Raw genomic sequence first — 16,574 nt, forward strand, 5'->3', positions numbered from 1 at the left:
TAAACAAACAGACTTGCAGAACCGTAGAAGGCTCTGCACTGATTGCCCGGCTTAGATTGACTCTGCCCTGGTTTATTTGTCTATGTCACTGAGATAAACATCACAGTAACCCTTCGACAAGAAAAATGAACCCACGAGAGGAAGAACGCTCACACTGGTGAGCAGAAACCACTCGCACATGTTTATGTGTACATGCTCAGATGTAAAAATGCACCCGCAAACACACTCTCGCTATTCCACACACACACACACACACACACGCACGCACACACAAATTCCTCCGTGCCTTCCCCTGGCCCCTGCCATGAAGAGACCCCTTTAAGAGCTGTCAGTCAATGCTGGTCACCATGGAAGTGACTCCAGCTCATGACAAAGACCCTTAAGAGTTTCTCACAAGGCAAAGGGAAGGCACACAGAGAAAAACAACAAAGAAGAAGACAGAAACAGACAGCGAGAGACTTATCGGGGGGACACATCAACGCTCGTCAGGCACGGAGATTGACTGACTGAGCAAGTGAGATGCCACGCAGATGAAGATGGACTGAATGGATGTGATGGACAAATGAGACAGAAGCATATTGAGATAAAGAGGTTGGGAGGCAGAGTTGAAGAAGTATTGGCAAAGAGGAGAGAGCAGACTTTCCTCTACAGCCAGACATCTGAACAAGCCTCATTAAACCCTGCTGGAAACCCATTCTCCACTAACACGTGCATGTGTACCCAAAATACCGAGTCAACATCCAGTGCACATGTACAACAAACTTTAGCAAGATTTTGTCTGTCTTTTAGGGGCTGTTAAGTGTTGGTGTGGGTGTTGGTAGTGGTTGACTGAAGTGGCAGAAAAGCCAGAGAGAGCGTGGGACAGTGGGTCAAGAGGTGAGGGGTCAAGGCATGCAAAGGGGGGTAGGGCAATGGGCCTGTGGCTACGAGGTCAGATGGCTGTGTGGGCCTTGGGCATAGTGCCAGGCTGAAAGGCACTTGGGTGGGCTCACTGTGGGTGTGATGGGAGAGAAGGGCATGGAGCGGAGGGTGGAGGTCCAGAGGGTAAGGGTGGAGATACACACTGGAGGATTTCGTAAAGCCAACTGTGTATCAAAGTTACTTACCCGTGTAATGATTCAAAAATGTGATGCTCCAATAAAATCTCACTCAGCAACATTTTCCAAGAAGCTTCTGAGGCCCTGTTTACACGACAACGCTCGCGGATGAAAATGGCAAAATATTTCATCGGATGTGCCTTTCGTTTAGACGGCGACTGCGTTTTCGGGGCTTGAAAATGGAAAAAAGTGAAACCACCCTCCAGAGTGGAAATCTTAAAAACGCTCCGCCGTTGCGTCCCCATGTGAAGGGTGAAAACGCAAAACGTCTGCTCCGATTGCTACGACCTGTGGAGGGCACGGAGGGCAGCATTACGATGGCCAGCGTAAAGCCTGCCAGAAATCAAGAAGAAGAAGAAGAGGGAAAAATTCTGGGTTGTATACAGGCGTGCAGACTTGGTGGTGTTACTGCCACCTAGGCGCCTGGCGTGCATACAACATTGCACACGCAGCTTTCCACCCCAAAAACGCTCGTCTAAACGTGGAATAAAAAGTGAAAACGCAACGCCACTTTTGCGTTTTCTGTTCAGATCGTTTCCGTGTAAACGTAGCCTGAATTTGGGTGGTATAGCGTTACGCTGACACACACACACACACACACACACACACACACACACACACACACACACACACACACACACACACACACAGATGTCCTTCTCACACAACCGTGCACCTATTTTGACTCGGTTTTCAAACACTTTTCATCCCAGTTTTTGACTGGGAGGCAGAACTGAGAGGCAGTCAAGCTGCTCCTTAAGACTCGGTGACACAGTGATAGAAAACAGCACAGAGCGGTGACAGACAGAGTGAAAGGGAGAAAGAGAGGGGAGGAGGAGAGATAGTGAGAAAAGACAGAGGCCTTCAGTGGAAGTGAAAAAATACCCATGGATAGGGAAAGAAAGCGAGAGAGAGAGAGAGAGAGAGAGAGAGAGAGAGAGAGAGAGAGAGAGAGAGAGAGAGAGAGAGAGAGAGAGAGAGAGAGTGACTTGTCTGAAAAGAGGGTGAGAAGAGGAGAGGGAGCCAAAGAGAGGAAAAAAGGAAGGGGAAGCCAAGAGGAAGGAGAAAGAGCGAGAGAGTAGTGCAGAGAAAGAGAAAGAGAGTGAGTTAAAGAGATTACTTTCAGGTTCAGAGACGCTCTTTCTGGCTGCTTACTGGCTGTCACTCAGTGCCTGGCTCCTAGGGGGAGGGATGGCTGGCTCTCATTGGTGTCATTCACCTGTCAATCGGCCTGACAGGCGGACCACAGGGCCCCATGTTGTGGTGCGGAAACTGTCTGTCAGCCACGCAGCAGCTGCACATGACATCATCCAAGATCAGGTTTGGAGCACGCATACACAGTGTGTGACAGAGAACATACACGCATGCATGTTAAATTTGGAAATTTGGACGATGGAAATAACACACCATCAACACCTTTTGCTGCACAACGTCGCACATGTACATTCAGACACACGGACACCCTCCCTCCCTGTGGATTGTACCTCATGGCCTTGCCAGTCTCTTGGCTGTCCTCCCCTCCACTTTGCTCCCCAAAAAGCCCTTGTTACTGGCAGGACAACAACCCTAGGACATCTGCACACCAGAACGCAAATACACACTGAACATACGACAGCTGGACAGTAAGACAGCCAAAGAGGAAAGGGGAGATTTGTGCATACATCTTGGCTGTAATTAGCCACACACATAAATGTAGAGGGGAACCAGTACATGAATAAACCCTGGCTCGCTTACCTAAACGAGTACACGTACACACACACACACACACACACACACATACATGACGAGGACACACACGTAGCTCTCATAGTGTCGGCTTGGCAACAAGACAGCACCCATCTGTTTTGAACTAATTTAACATGGTCACTAAAACAAAGGAGACAAAGGGACTTCTTGTGAATAATGATGAAGTGACTGTCCAGTGAAAAACACTTCTGGCATTCGCGTGTGCAATTTAGTCTGTCTGTCTCTATTGGCTCACAGTGCACTGTTTTGGTTGGGACAAGGACTGATGCAAACCTGTGAGATGGGAGCGCCTGTTGTGTATTTGTCCTGCGTGGGCAGAAAGAAGAAAGAAGGATCTGACATGCACAGGGCTCCGTATATATGCTGTAACAAATATAAGAACAGAAAAGGAAACTTCACAGGCTGTGTGATGTTATTGAAAAGCTGTTGCAGCCATAGGAATGCTCAGAAGTGGTTTCTTCTGAGAAAGATGGATATCTTAATGTTACAGTGCTGCAGTGCTGCCTGTTTGAGAACACGATGTCCACACTGGCTAGGACCAATACATGCCTTTATTATGAAGATACCTTCACATGTCACTGTTGAAACAGGTCTCACAGATCATTAATGTTATTAGTAACAGGTATTTTGCAAAATGATCTGTGAATTCAGGAGAGATGGACGAAGTGTTCAGCAAAAACACGGCAAGGTAAATATACTCTATTACAAGTTTAAGTCTTGGTTGAAAAACTCTTAATGTATGTAAAGGTAAATAAGTAGCAGCAAAATGTAGTATTCAAATAAAAGTACTGGTCCCTCTGACCAAATGTTATCACATATGACTTCATAGGATGACTAATACATCAGTGTGTGAGCAGCATGTAACTGTTGAGTCTGCTGGAGTTAGTTCGAGCTAATAAGTTATCCCTGAGAATTAAAGGATTTTTATATCCGAGTGCCTTGGACTTTTCAGTTTTGGACTGCCTTTTACTTTGAAACTCGATCTGCCCTAGGACAGTTGTTATGCTGGTTTTTTTTTTGTTTGTTTTTTAATCTATGATCCCATCCTTTGTCCTTGAAGAGCACCTGAGTGGCTTGTTGTTCTTACTCTGACCCAGGGCAGCACTACTAGTACTAAGTAAATGTACTTATTAATTATAGTACAGAGGTGGATCTTTGTACTGCTATACCCCAAAGTCCCCCATTTGGGGGACTGGCAGACATACAGAACAACCACAGAGCCTCTATAGCACTAATTATTAAGGAATATAGTCATATTTTACATCAAATTAAACAGCAGAAGCTGGTCTACAACGTGTAAAAACCATGTTTATATAACCCAAACACAGCCCAAACACTAGGTACTCAAATAAAAAACTAAACATCAAACTTCATGAAGCACCTCTGTGTGGACCCAGTCGCCACATTTCTGGTTCGTATAACCTACTACTGTACATTATGCAAAACACATCAGCTACCGCTCATATGAAAGAGCTGGCTACAAAGATCCGCGGCTACACAGAAGCACGGCAGAGAGAGAAGCCAAAAACGAGCAAAGCCGAGCAAACAAAGGCACTGCTTGGCCAAAACATGGTTGAAAATTTCCTCTTACCTTTGCTGTTTTGCCGTGAAAAGTTTGTTTTGTGGGTAAAACCAGAGAATTTCGTAAATCCACAATATTTTCCAGTTTGAACTTTTGCAGCATCATTCTAGGAAACTCATCTAAAATATGATTTTTTTTTTTTTTTTTTGGGGGGGGGGCATCTTCATTTACTCTTCACAAGTAACACACATACTGAAATGTACACATCTCAGCAATTTCTAAATTTTTTCCCTTTACTATGACACCAGTATTCAAATAGACCTTGTGGTTGCAGAGATATACCCATTTTATTATGGATTATGCAATTTTCAAGAAAAGGCCTAGAAAATAGGCTTAGCTTTTACTTGTTCTTTTTACTAATTTTACTAAATTACACTGGTATTTAACAACATTTCACAGCCAAGTATTTTATATGTTGATAACAACAGACAAACTAAATATGATGTAGCTACTGGTCTGAAAGAACTAAACTATCCAATTACATAGAATTAATCTGACACAAAGTAAAATTCTACTTATATATAAATAAATAATAATAATATCCCAACAGTGTAATATACCACTTACATGGACCATTTATCTGTATGAGAGTGTTTTGTGTAATATTCCTATAGCAACTCTACACTTTTACCAAAGTAAAACTCTTTATTTCACATTTCATGCTACATTTATGTGAGTGAATAATGTTTTTCTTTCAGGTACGAGTATTTCTGTTACTGAATATGCCATGAGATCAGGTTTGTTTACATATACATACGGGCAGGCTCGCATGTGTGTTCAAGCAGGCTCACGTTACACACACAAACAGACACAGCAGAGGGGGAAATGGGAACTGGTGAACCATATCATTGTGACAGCTATTATGACGGATGGCTGTATCATCTTAGAGAGGAAATCCCTCTCTCCTCACTTGTATCTTCTGAGGTCTGATTACTCTCCCTCTCTGTCTCACTGGTTTCTGTCTGATTTCCTGTATTGGGGTCAAAAAGGTGATATTTCAAAGGTTGTGGAAGGAAATAAATGAACACTGATGCATATTATGAAACACAGATTAAAACCTAAACGTTAAAAGGCCTGGATGATATTTTGGGGACTGAGTCCACCCAAGATGTCATTTTTTTAATATGTATTTATCGATTCGTTATTTGAAATTCAAAACGTCGTAAACTCGTCATTGATCGGAGGTCATGGTTTACCCAACCATTTATTTACACTGGTGATGTTTGAGGGAAAAGTGTTTGTTGTCTCTGTGTAACCCCACTGATCTTCAGTTTAAACCAATCAAACACAGGCATGCAGACATTCTCTGTGGAGAACAGGCTGTTCTGCTGAATGTCCTCGCCTCCGCCTGTGATGTGTTGCCTGCTGACAGTTTTGTCCATTGTCGAAAGCAGCCAGGAGGCTGTTCATACACCATGACAGTCCACAGATTCTTCGAGTGCCTTGCATGGATGCTCGGAGGGCTCAGAATGGTTGCCCGGACACTGTTGCTCACAGCTACATCTCACTCAGATCACATAAGGTTGCCGCTCACAAAAGGACATCCTGCTATTCATATGCTGCTATTGATTGATGCAACTTTTGAATTTTATGCCTTGACATATCAGCTGAATGCAATCAGGCTGATGACTGTAAATTTGTACTCTTATGGCATTGACCTTTGGGGTAATAAAAATGATGCACGGCATGGACGAAACCAGCAGTTTCGTGTAAGAACTGCTGAGTGGGAATGTTCCACCGCAGACACAAGCAGATAGCAGAGAGCCTTTTGTACAGATTTCTCTCTTCCTTTTTTTTCTTTCCCTCATCTTTTTTTCCCCTCCTCAGTCCTGCAGCTCAAAGTGATGTTGTTATTCCAGATGGCTTGGTCCTACATGAAGAACAGACAAGAGGAATACTTCACTGAAAATATGTCAGCATGCGGACATTATTATGGCAGCCTAGATCATTTAAGCACCCCTAAAATTACCTCCAGGCCTCATGGAGAAAAATAATAAATGTGTGTGTGCATGCATGAAGGCTCCCATGTATGCCTCTGCATTTGTACAGAGCTCAGATGTGCAGATTTCAAACACATGTCCGCCTGTTTCTCAGAAACCTTGATAGCAAATCATATCTTGCTCTAACTCAATTAGCTTTGCATCTGGCTTAGGAGCTGAAATCCTGTGACAATAGAGATGAATAAAAAAAACATCGAGACAAGACAAACTGAGACTCACAGTCTCCAAGGCAGAAGTGACCTGCAAGAGCGAGATATATGTTTTACATTCCTCTTCTGCTCACTGTTTTATATCACTCAGATTGGTGGAGGGGAGCTGGTCTCCATGTGAGGCTCGGCCTCTCCCTAAATCTGTCTCCGGTGGGTCCTGAAAGTGCCCCTGTGCCAAATGAGCAGCGTAAAGCATGCCCCAAGGCATGGCCCAAAACGACACCCAAACAGCATAGCTGTCAGCCCATGAGCCAACGCACTAAAACATGAGTGCAGCCGAACTGTTGGGTTTTATAGCCTACAACTCCTAGTCACAAGCCCTCTAATGCCCCGTTTAACAAGCTGAAAATCCTCCATTTATTCCCCCTCCATCTCCCTTTAGGAGCTCCTCCATTACCATTCACAAACAAAGGCGGGCTGAAGTACGCTTTATGCTTGCATAAATGGTGTTAATGCATGGGTGAGGTGTTGTAATAGATGCTGCTCTGTGTTTGCACGTGGGCATGTTTGCATCCATGCGTATAGTGCATGCATGCAACAGCGTTTACACAATAATTAAAGCTTTGGCAGCGAAGAAACACCTCCTCAACAGCAGCAGCTAAATCATTACGGCACACTGAAACCACACTAAAGTCTATGGTGACGGCTGGGCAGACCATGCGCATACAAATACAGTGACTACACTGTTGGGTTAAAGCAGGAGTCGCTGAGGGAGAAGAAGAGCGGAGGGAAGAGACAGCGCTGTGGGGTCGAGGGGTCCGAGGAGGATAGGGGTCACTCTCTCTGCTCTCCTATCATGAACACAACAGATTGGATGAAGTCTTCATCAGCGTTACACTCCACCAGTCACAGTCCTGTGAAACCAGCACCGTGTCCCCAGCACACACACATCCCTCCTCCCTCCTCCAACAATGGTGTCACTCACGGAGGCTGAAGAGGCACAGGGAGTGCTCCATCATGGGTATTAGCCATGGGGATCAGTTGCTTTAAACAAGAGAGGAGGGGTGTGCTTTTGCAGCCTATCGTGTAACAACTGCAGATGAATAGCTTTGAAGTTTTGTCTCCATTTATTAGACGTATTTCCCTTTCGAATTGGTTTGTAAGGACAGTAATGTAGCAGCACAAATACTCCAAATTGCCTGCGCTTGTGAAACATCCTTCCCAATTTCTATGCATTTAAATCATCTCCAGGTGTATATATATTATAATTTTGTTTTATTTTCATCATAGGTTTCACCCCTTTCTGTGTAAGTGGAAAACGTTCTTTCCACTTCATTTCATTTTACAGCGCTTACTGTGGGGTCCTGTTTTACCATCTCTGCGAGAAGAAATTAAATGAATTTTGAATGCACGGCACAAAATAGTGGAGAAAGCCCTGTGTTAAGCTGATCTGCCTGGCTGACTGGATATATTTTCCAATGAGGTTTTGTTTGCTTGTTTGTTTTGCCATTTTTCCACCCTGAAGTACAGGGATTTTGGAAACATGCGAACTGGACTGTCTCAGTGGCCTAACGAACCAGTGGTCTTGGAGTGGGGAACATGCTCTGTGAGCCAAATTGTTTTTTTCCCCTCATAACACCATCTGTTTTCCCCTAGTCAAGCATGGCAAATCAGGGGTCATCATCATTAATATCCGTGCTCGCTAAGTCCCACTTCACAATCTCCACGTAAGTGCTGGTCCATTTAAGGTTATGTGAATTTATCAACACTAAAATTTAACTCACTCTAGACCGAACTATCCCTTTGAATTTCTCAGCACTCTGTGGTTCATCAGAGGTGAAGGTATGGAGTTAAAAATTCAAATATGATCCAAGTGGGAGTTGTAAATTTTATTTCCCAAGGGTGTGTAGTAATTATGAATTCCTTCACAATTTTTTAAGCGAGGCCCTGACTGGATTAGCCACACCGATCTTCACCGATACACCTCCAAACTATTTTCTGTGAGCATGTGTTTATAGCTCTGGGAGGACATGTTTATGTTTGACGCTATGACAGGTCTTGAATCCTCATGAGTGCTATGATGTGGACAGGAAACTCTGAATCTCTCTCCCTCACAAACATCGTACACATTTTCCCCTCTCCTCACCCAGTTCTCTAAAATAACAGCTTTGACACGATCTGCGCCGAGCTGCGGGTAACTCGAGAGCAGCCTGCTAGAACGTGGAGCGCTCAGGAATCCATTGGCTGTGAAAGAGAGGCAGTCAAGAACCAGTACACACACTGAGGTGGGTAGAAATCGATGGGGTGGACGGTGTGCAATGGAGCCCACACAGGAACCACTGGGCCCATGGGCCCCTGGTGAGATAGACCCAGGCCATCTGGATAGGGTAGAGGGGGCCAAGGAGACTGACAGGGGAGCCTAGTGTTTGGGTTTCTGTGCCACAGCAAAGAGGAGCATTCACCAAATTCCCCTCACAGTGGACACGGTGGTCATGAGGTAAAGCACGAGCACTACACACAAAAAATCCCTCTCCCTTCTTATGGTCAGAGAAGTGCAGCAAGGCCTCTGTAAACATCTGTCAGCCATTGCCTCCCTCGTCCAACCCACCTCCCCAGACCCCGGCAATTCACTCTGCTCTTTCACCTTCAGCTGGAGAAAAAGCAACTGTGACTTTCTGCCAGAAAACTAGCAAAGACTATAATTGCCTGACAACAAAAGGGGAGACATAATTAAACTACATGTCTGTATATGGATAAATCAGTGTTATCATAACAGCAAATACTTGGTTGGCTCGTGGTTCACAGTCCAGGAAAGAGGACGTTAGTGATTACTGCAGAATGTAAACCTTCCAAGATAGTCAGTTTTTTTTTTAAGCTTTAAAGACGTGGATGGATGAAAAAAAAATGACAGGACTATGTTTTCAATTCTTCTGTCTAAAACTAAGCCAAATAGCTGTTAAAGACTTTTCACTGCATTTGCCGAGGAGGAAATTCAAGCTGTTGGAATATTATTTTTGACTCATATAGAGGATTTTGTTCCTCATTCCTGTTTAATTAACCACTCACTTCAACTAATAAGATTTGTCTGTGGTTCAGACAATCAAATCTCTGAGTGCAGCCATACTCATCCTGCCTCCCCTGGGACCCAGACCAGTGCCATGGACCCGTGGACACAGACCAGAGCCCTGATCAGGTCTCTCTCTGGGGCCTCAGGTTTCCCCTCCATCCCTCAAACCCTCTCTCCTCTCCAGCAGCCCCCGCAGGCCTCCCTCCCTCCTTCCCCACATCAATTACAGCCTATCCCCTGTTGTGCCAGCCCCTCCCTCTCTGACCCTGGGGGGGTCAGGGGTCAGGGGTCGTTCTCCCCACAGCTACCCCAGGCATCTCTCAGAAGTTTCCGGCCCCGTGTCTGAGGCCCTGCGGCCCTCCAAAGCGACACCCACACGACCCTCGGGCAGCCAGGGGAGACAGGGGTCCCCCTCCTGGTTTTTGCCAGCGATTGCCTCAGTCAGTCTAATGTAGCAGGCTAATTGTTTCTTTTAAAATGTGTTTTCATGTGCAACTTTGCATGTCAAATACATTTCAATTAATGTAATTTGATTGTTTGAAATCTCACTGTGCAGTTTCTAGGGTGAATGATGAGTGTCTACCTTTCTAGCATGTTGAAAAACTCCATTGTATCATGTCGTCCCTGGATTCAGTGTATTTTTTAGATCTGAAACTAAATTCAATAGAAAACACAACTGTGATAGTATTAATGAATATCTCTATAGAAACACACATTTTATATCTAAGATTTCAGCAAACTGGCCTAAAATGAACACGTTTCAGCCAAACAAGCATGATATGGGTATTGGAGAAGTGAGTGACGATGAAAATCGATGGTTAATGGAATAAAAAGCTTCACGCACATCAGTTTCCTGGAAGAAATACTAAAATATCTCAGGTACCTCATTATAGAAAAGAACCAATACAGTCAACAGTGATGCTTTTACATTCATTTCCTCAGGAGATAAATATGAGTTGTTCTCAGCACTGAATGGATGTATGCAGAAGCAATCTGTGTACATTTTAAATCTCTTTAAATTTATCATTAATAAAGATATTGAAGACCATGAGGAAGCAGAATTGCTTGTGAAATCAATTGCACTGATTCAGTGGTAAATCTCACAGCGAGTGGCCAATAGAGGGAGGATGCAGTGAACCAGTGAACCTGGTTAAGCAGCAAGTCGATGACTCAGGTTGCTTCGTTGACCACAGAGTTTTGACGTGGAACTCGGCCTCAAGGAGCAGAACTGTATTTCTGCCATAGTACCCAGACCCCGCAGTGTCAATACCAGACACATTATCTCTAATGGGAGAGTCTGAGGGTGGAGGGAAGAGGAGACAGGGAAAGAGAGAGAGAGAGAGGCACACACAGATAGTAGAAGGACGGTATCTCTATTGATTAAGTGGAAGAGGACCTCCACTCTGCTCTCTCCTGTCCAGACATATGGGGTAATAACGACCACTCTTCTGCAGTGCCACCGCCCCCAATCTCCTCTTCTCTCTCCTCTCTTCTCCCCTCACCCCAGCCAGAAAGCCTTTTAATCAGCCCTCAAGGGAATACATGGATATGATATGGGAGAAAAAAGGAGGGGAAGAAAGAGGGAGGAAAAGGAGACAGGGTGAGAGGAGTCCATTAGTGAAGTAGACACAATAGCTACAGGAACAGAGTCGACACAGGGAGGTTTCCTTCATGCACAGAAAAAGGCAAGAGGAGCGATAGGCTCGCTGACACACATCCTGTACGCTAGAATGTGAATTAGATGCACAAAGACAATACAAGTCCAGGTCCTAACACTTTCCTCCTCAAGATCATCGCAGCATCTTTGTAGCGCTGCATTATGATGACGCGCTCAACATGCAGTATGTGTGTGCAGTCCACATCTGACTCTGCTATCGTTCCAAAGTTACCAGGTCACATCGTACAGGGCTGTTTTTCTGCTCGGCCACGGCCATTTTCCTCTGTTTATGTAGGCCCTTTTTGTTTTCTTTTCCGAGGAGATGGCTGCCAATCTCAGCGAGCCAGACCGACTTTATCAAGGCAGCCATCTCAGACTCTGACATCAAATCCATGACTGCTTCTCAGGCTTGAAAAAAAAAAAAAAAGAAAAGTCAAGGGAAAAAAAAAAAAACTGTCAGCGCCTCTCCCCACTGTTGGCCCCTCAGCCCCTGGTCTCAGAAGGAGATGGTGAGAGAAAGGGAAGACGAAAGGAGAAAGTGAGGAACGCATATAAAAACTGTGGGTGATTAGAGTAGCTTTTATTCTTTTCTCTCTCTTTTTTAATTCTTCATGAGACTACATATCACCTCTACTCAGCAGCACAGCACAGAGCCTATGGGGCTGTAACATTTCAATTAGTGAACACAGGTTCCAGTTGTGAGTGGTGAGTAGCTAACCCACAGGTCAGGCCCTGTGAGTCTCAAAACTTAGACAGTCGCGCCCCCTTGTGGCCGATACAGCTTGGACACTTTGAGGGTAAAACGACAGCTTTGCGGAGATAGTTTCAGCATGTAAACGACTGAAAGTGGGAATAAAGACTCGAGATGATTGTGTTTTACGTGGCTTAGCGTGGCCATAAAAGCAGCAATCCTATAATCCTGTCAATAAGAGGCGTATTACTGCTGATGGATGGAGGCAGAAACGCTGCTAAGTGGACAAATACAAAGCGTTCAGTTTCTTGCAGACCAGTGGGAGACATAAGGCAGAGAAGTCTGTTCGGTCAATCAGCTTTAAAACAAAACCTGCATTGAAAAGGGAAAAAGACATAAAGCTCTGGAGAGAGCGGCGTATTTGTCATTATTACAACTCAATTTGCAGAGAACGAGTCTGATGCAAAATTACTTCAATATGCCTCCGCTGCGGGGCGCCACAGAGTCTGCCAAATCTTTTTATGGTGATCTGCGCTCTGTGATTGGCCACTGTGGACTGCTCATGCCGGAGCAGTGAACCAATGGGAAGGCCGGGTTGTGATTCGTTCGTCTGATTGGCTGCACCCGGGTGTCAATCAAGCAGCGACGGGGTCTGAAGGCAGAGTTGGGCCAGTCTGTTGTTTTTCTCTCTGGAGAACAGAGCTCCGCTGCTGAGCCAGTTCACACACTCACACACAGACATACACACACTCACACTCACACACACTAAACAACTACTCAAATACATTTCCTATGGACATATTGAAACAATTAATTAAATAAAAATATTTGTATATTTTAAAATGTAGGCTACATGTCTGTAAAGGTAGCCTAATTTAAATCAATGTAAAAATAGCTACATTAATTATATTTTGATGTTTTTTATGGTACACCATTGTTAGCCTATTATGTTGCATCTCCCCAATTACTGATTTGGGATTAACGCTGGTAGGCCTATTTATTTAAAATGATAAAAGTCATAATTCGAAATATAACAAAAAAATAATTGGAATACTAGGCTATTCTAATAACTAAGGTACAATTATATTTTTTAATTTCTATGAATACAAAAAAAGCGTTTCACTTTAATTAAGCTACTTAAAAAAAAGAAAGAAATAGCCTAGCCTATCTAAAAACTCCTTTCTTACTGACATGTAGTCTGAATGGGTGAATAGTTTTTTTTTAATGTAGACTACAAGTTATGCACATGCTTATTCTCAAAGAATTTGTTTTTTATTGTCTAAATATTTTTCAATAATTAAGAATGTCAAATGTGTTCTCTCAAATAACTTCGACAACAAAATCACATTATTAAACATAGGCTACATAGCCTACACAGTATTTAGCTACTGTTACCTTTGCTCATTCAAATTTTACCAAACCTACTGATGCAAATATGTTCATTCACTGTAGGTTACCAATAAGTACATTTAATAGGTAGCCTATGTCTCATTCACTTTACACGTTTGAATGATGTCTGCCTTAAGCTAAATAATAAAAAATATATTTTTTTTTTAAAAAGCTACTAGGATATGAATAAATAGGGTAGGGAATATGACAGTTTCCGTTTAGTTAGGAACTCATCAGCACATTAAATCTGACACGTGAACGTTTTTATAATAACATTTAAAAACAAGTTAAAAGCTGTAATTCCCTTAGAAAAAAACAGAAAATCACAAGAAAATAGTCCCATGGAAGTCACCTCGATTTCCCCAAGGTTTCCCGTGAGCCTTTGCGGGGACTCAGACGAGGGCGCAGGCGCACTCGCTCCCCACACATCATGCTTAATTCCACCAATCAGCATCGTCCTCAGAGGAGTGCGTGGGGGTGATTTAAGAGCTCTCCCCCAATAAATCTGTCAGAACTTCACAAAGTTGATTTAAATGTGTTTCACATCGTTATGAAAATACTCCTGGATTAATCAAGTGGCCGCGTGCTGGCGTCAGATCAATTGGAGCAGATTACTCTTCACAGCTTTGTTAAAGCGACGCGATTTGGAGCTCTTAAACTCGGGATTTGTCGGGCCACCAAGACGATCCGAGAGGCTTGAATGAGGCGGATCGCTGTGTCACTTTTTATATTGTGTTTTATTTAAAGGCTTTTTCTTTTCTTTCTTTTTTAGCTAGGCTATAGCTTTATAATGCATACTGTACAACTTCGGACGCGCTCCTACAGCCTACAACGATTCATCCAACGGTGGACCAGACTGTAAAATTTGAAACAGCTAGATCTTTATATATTTATCGCTTCACAGTGTGCGAATGATACATTAATGCAGTTTGTCTGACAATGTTGCAGCTGCTTCCTAAATGAAGTGTTGGTGCAGCCAGTTGTCAGATAACAGCTCGTCTCACTGGTCTGCACTACTTACATGTGTGCAGCTATTCTTCAGTGGGGGTTCGGCTGTCTGCTGCTGAGACGGTCAAGCTGACACAGGCAGTGAGAGTTGAACTTGTTGTGTTGACTTACTGCGTCCACGCATTGTTGCTCCTGTGATTGGATTCGAGTTGACTACTTTGTGATGCAATGGCACATTCTCATCTCCGTTGCACAGAGGAGCTGTATGGATCAGTGCAGTACGTAGGCTACAGTATGTGTTGTCCATCTGGGTTCAAACATGATCATTTTTCATTTATAGAGTGGTGTAATGCAAAATCTTCCTTTTTTATAGGCCTACTTAGTTTTCATATTCATATAATGTAACCTTAAGCGTAAAAAAAAAACAATAATAGTAGGTAATAGGCTTTTTCTAAGGCAAATGCAACCTATGCAGAAAAAGAAAATCTTAGTTGCTGTTTTATCAACTGGATTAAACTTAAATGCAAGAACAGAAATAACCAACATCAGGACATCTAAATATATCCATGCAACACTTTTTTCTTTCTAAGAAGGTTTTACTCTACAGGGACAAGGGCAGAGATGATTTACAAAATATAGTGCACCTTTCAGTGGATGTTGATTTCATTCCAGTAATAGAAAAACTACCTGACGATGGTTACCCTTTGATGTTACCACTATTCGTCAGCAGGAGTCGCAAGTGAGCCACAGCACTGACAGTGTCATGCTGACCGGCCTCACTGAGATCCACTCACACTGACTTACAGTAGCAAGTAGGCCTGTTTGAATACACACTTACTTAATATAAACTAAAACAAATAAGTCTGACATGTAATTTGGTTAATTTAGCACATATTTAATATACATCGCTGTGAGAAATAGCTCTATGCATATTTTTGGTTTTTTAAAACTGTCCTTATGCTTCTATACATTTCTGACAATTTCAATGTGACAGCCACCATAGATATAGAAACGACAGCCACAGCTGTGATAAGCAACATGACCATGACTGGCTGCAGACTGTAACAGATTAAACCACCCAACATAAAAGTGGCGCCAACTCGGCCAGACATCAACATCTAAACACTATTTACACTCTGAGATATCTTTTAAGCATAACAATGGCGATGGAAGTTTTTTATTCAGCATAATGAATGCTTTTGCCTATAGTATTTGAGTTACGACTTCCCCATTTGAATTTTTCAATGCATGTAACAGAGTAATTTTGCATTGTGTTGTTTTTAGTTTTGTGTCATTTTAAATGAAGGAAAAAAAATTTCAGTCACTTTTTTCTGTACATAGGCTAATGAATGTATTTTTACTATTTTGTTTTACAATAAAGGTTTTAAACAGTGAAAACAGCATGCGTGTTAATTCTCCTGTGGTGTTCTTTTGATTAAGCCCAAGGCTACACACAGCACTTACATAAGCTTGCATAGGCCTTGGATAACAAGATATCAGCCAACAAGTATTGGTCAGAGAGACCCTATATCTGTCATCAGGCATACGAAGAATATAAATATCTACCCAATATTGCCTTACTACAGTAGCCTATGCTTGAGATTTTGGAGGAGGACAGCCTGAGCTCCTCTAATGTGATTATTTTGTAGCTAATATTCATCATTAGTCTTTTGCACATGCCGCATAAAATGATGAAAACAGCAGAGGAAAACAGACGCCATAGAGAAATGTAGCTACCACATATGATTTCCAGTTCTTATTTCACATTGTTCATCATGTGTCTCAATAGAAGTAAACTGTGCGAGTAGGCTACTTTGTGAACCTATACAGTAGGCCCAGGTTAATCTCCCTTAGCTGGAGGGGACAGCTTCAAAAAGTTGGCAACTTTATCCTGTTTGACCTGTTTGAGGAGGGGAAACACACATGTTGTTACATGAATCATGTAGGCAATAAAACTGTTATAATAAATGAACAGGTAACAAGCTCTGATTAAACATTATGACCCAGATTAGATGGATAATACCCTGGACTATAAAACCACTGGTTGCCTCAAAGACACAGTAAAATGACCTCATTATTACAATATATTGAACTGAGATGGACAAATGTTTCGGTTCCTCTTTAATACTGTGCATGTTTGTAATAATAGGCTACAATGTTGGTGTGACAAGACTGAACTTTTGGAGGTTATAGATCCCTCTTTCTCTCTCCTACCTTCTCATTAATAGGCTACAATGAACAGTCTTGG

This window comes from Trachurus trachurus (genome assembly GCF_905171665.1).
Source record: "Trachurus trachurus genome assembly, chromosome: 11".
NCBI lineage: Eukaryota > Metazoa > Chordata > Actinopteri > Carangiformes > Carangidae > Trachurus > Trachurus trachurus.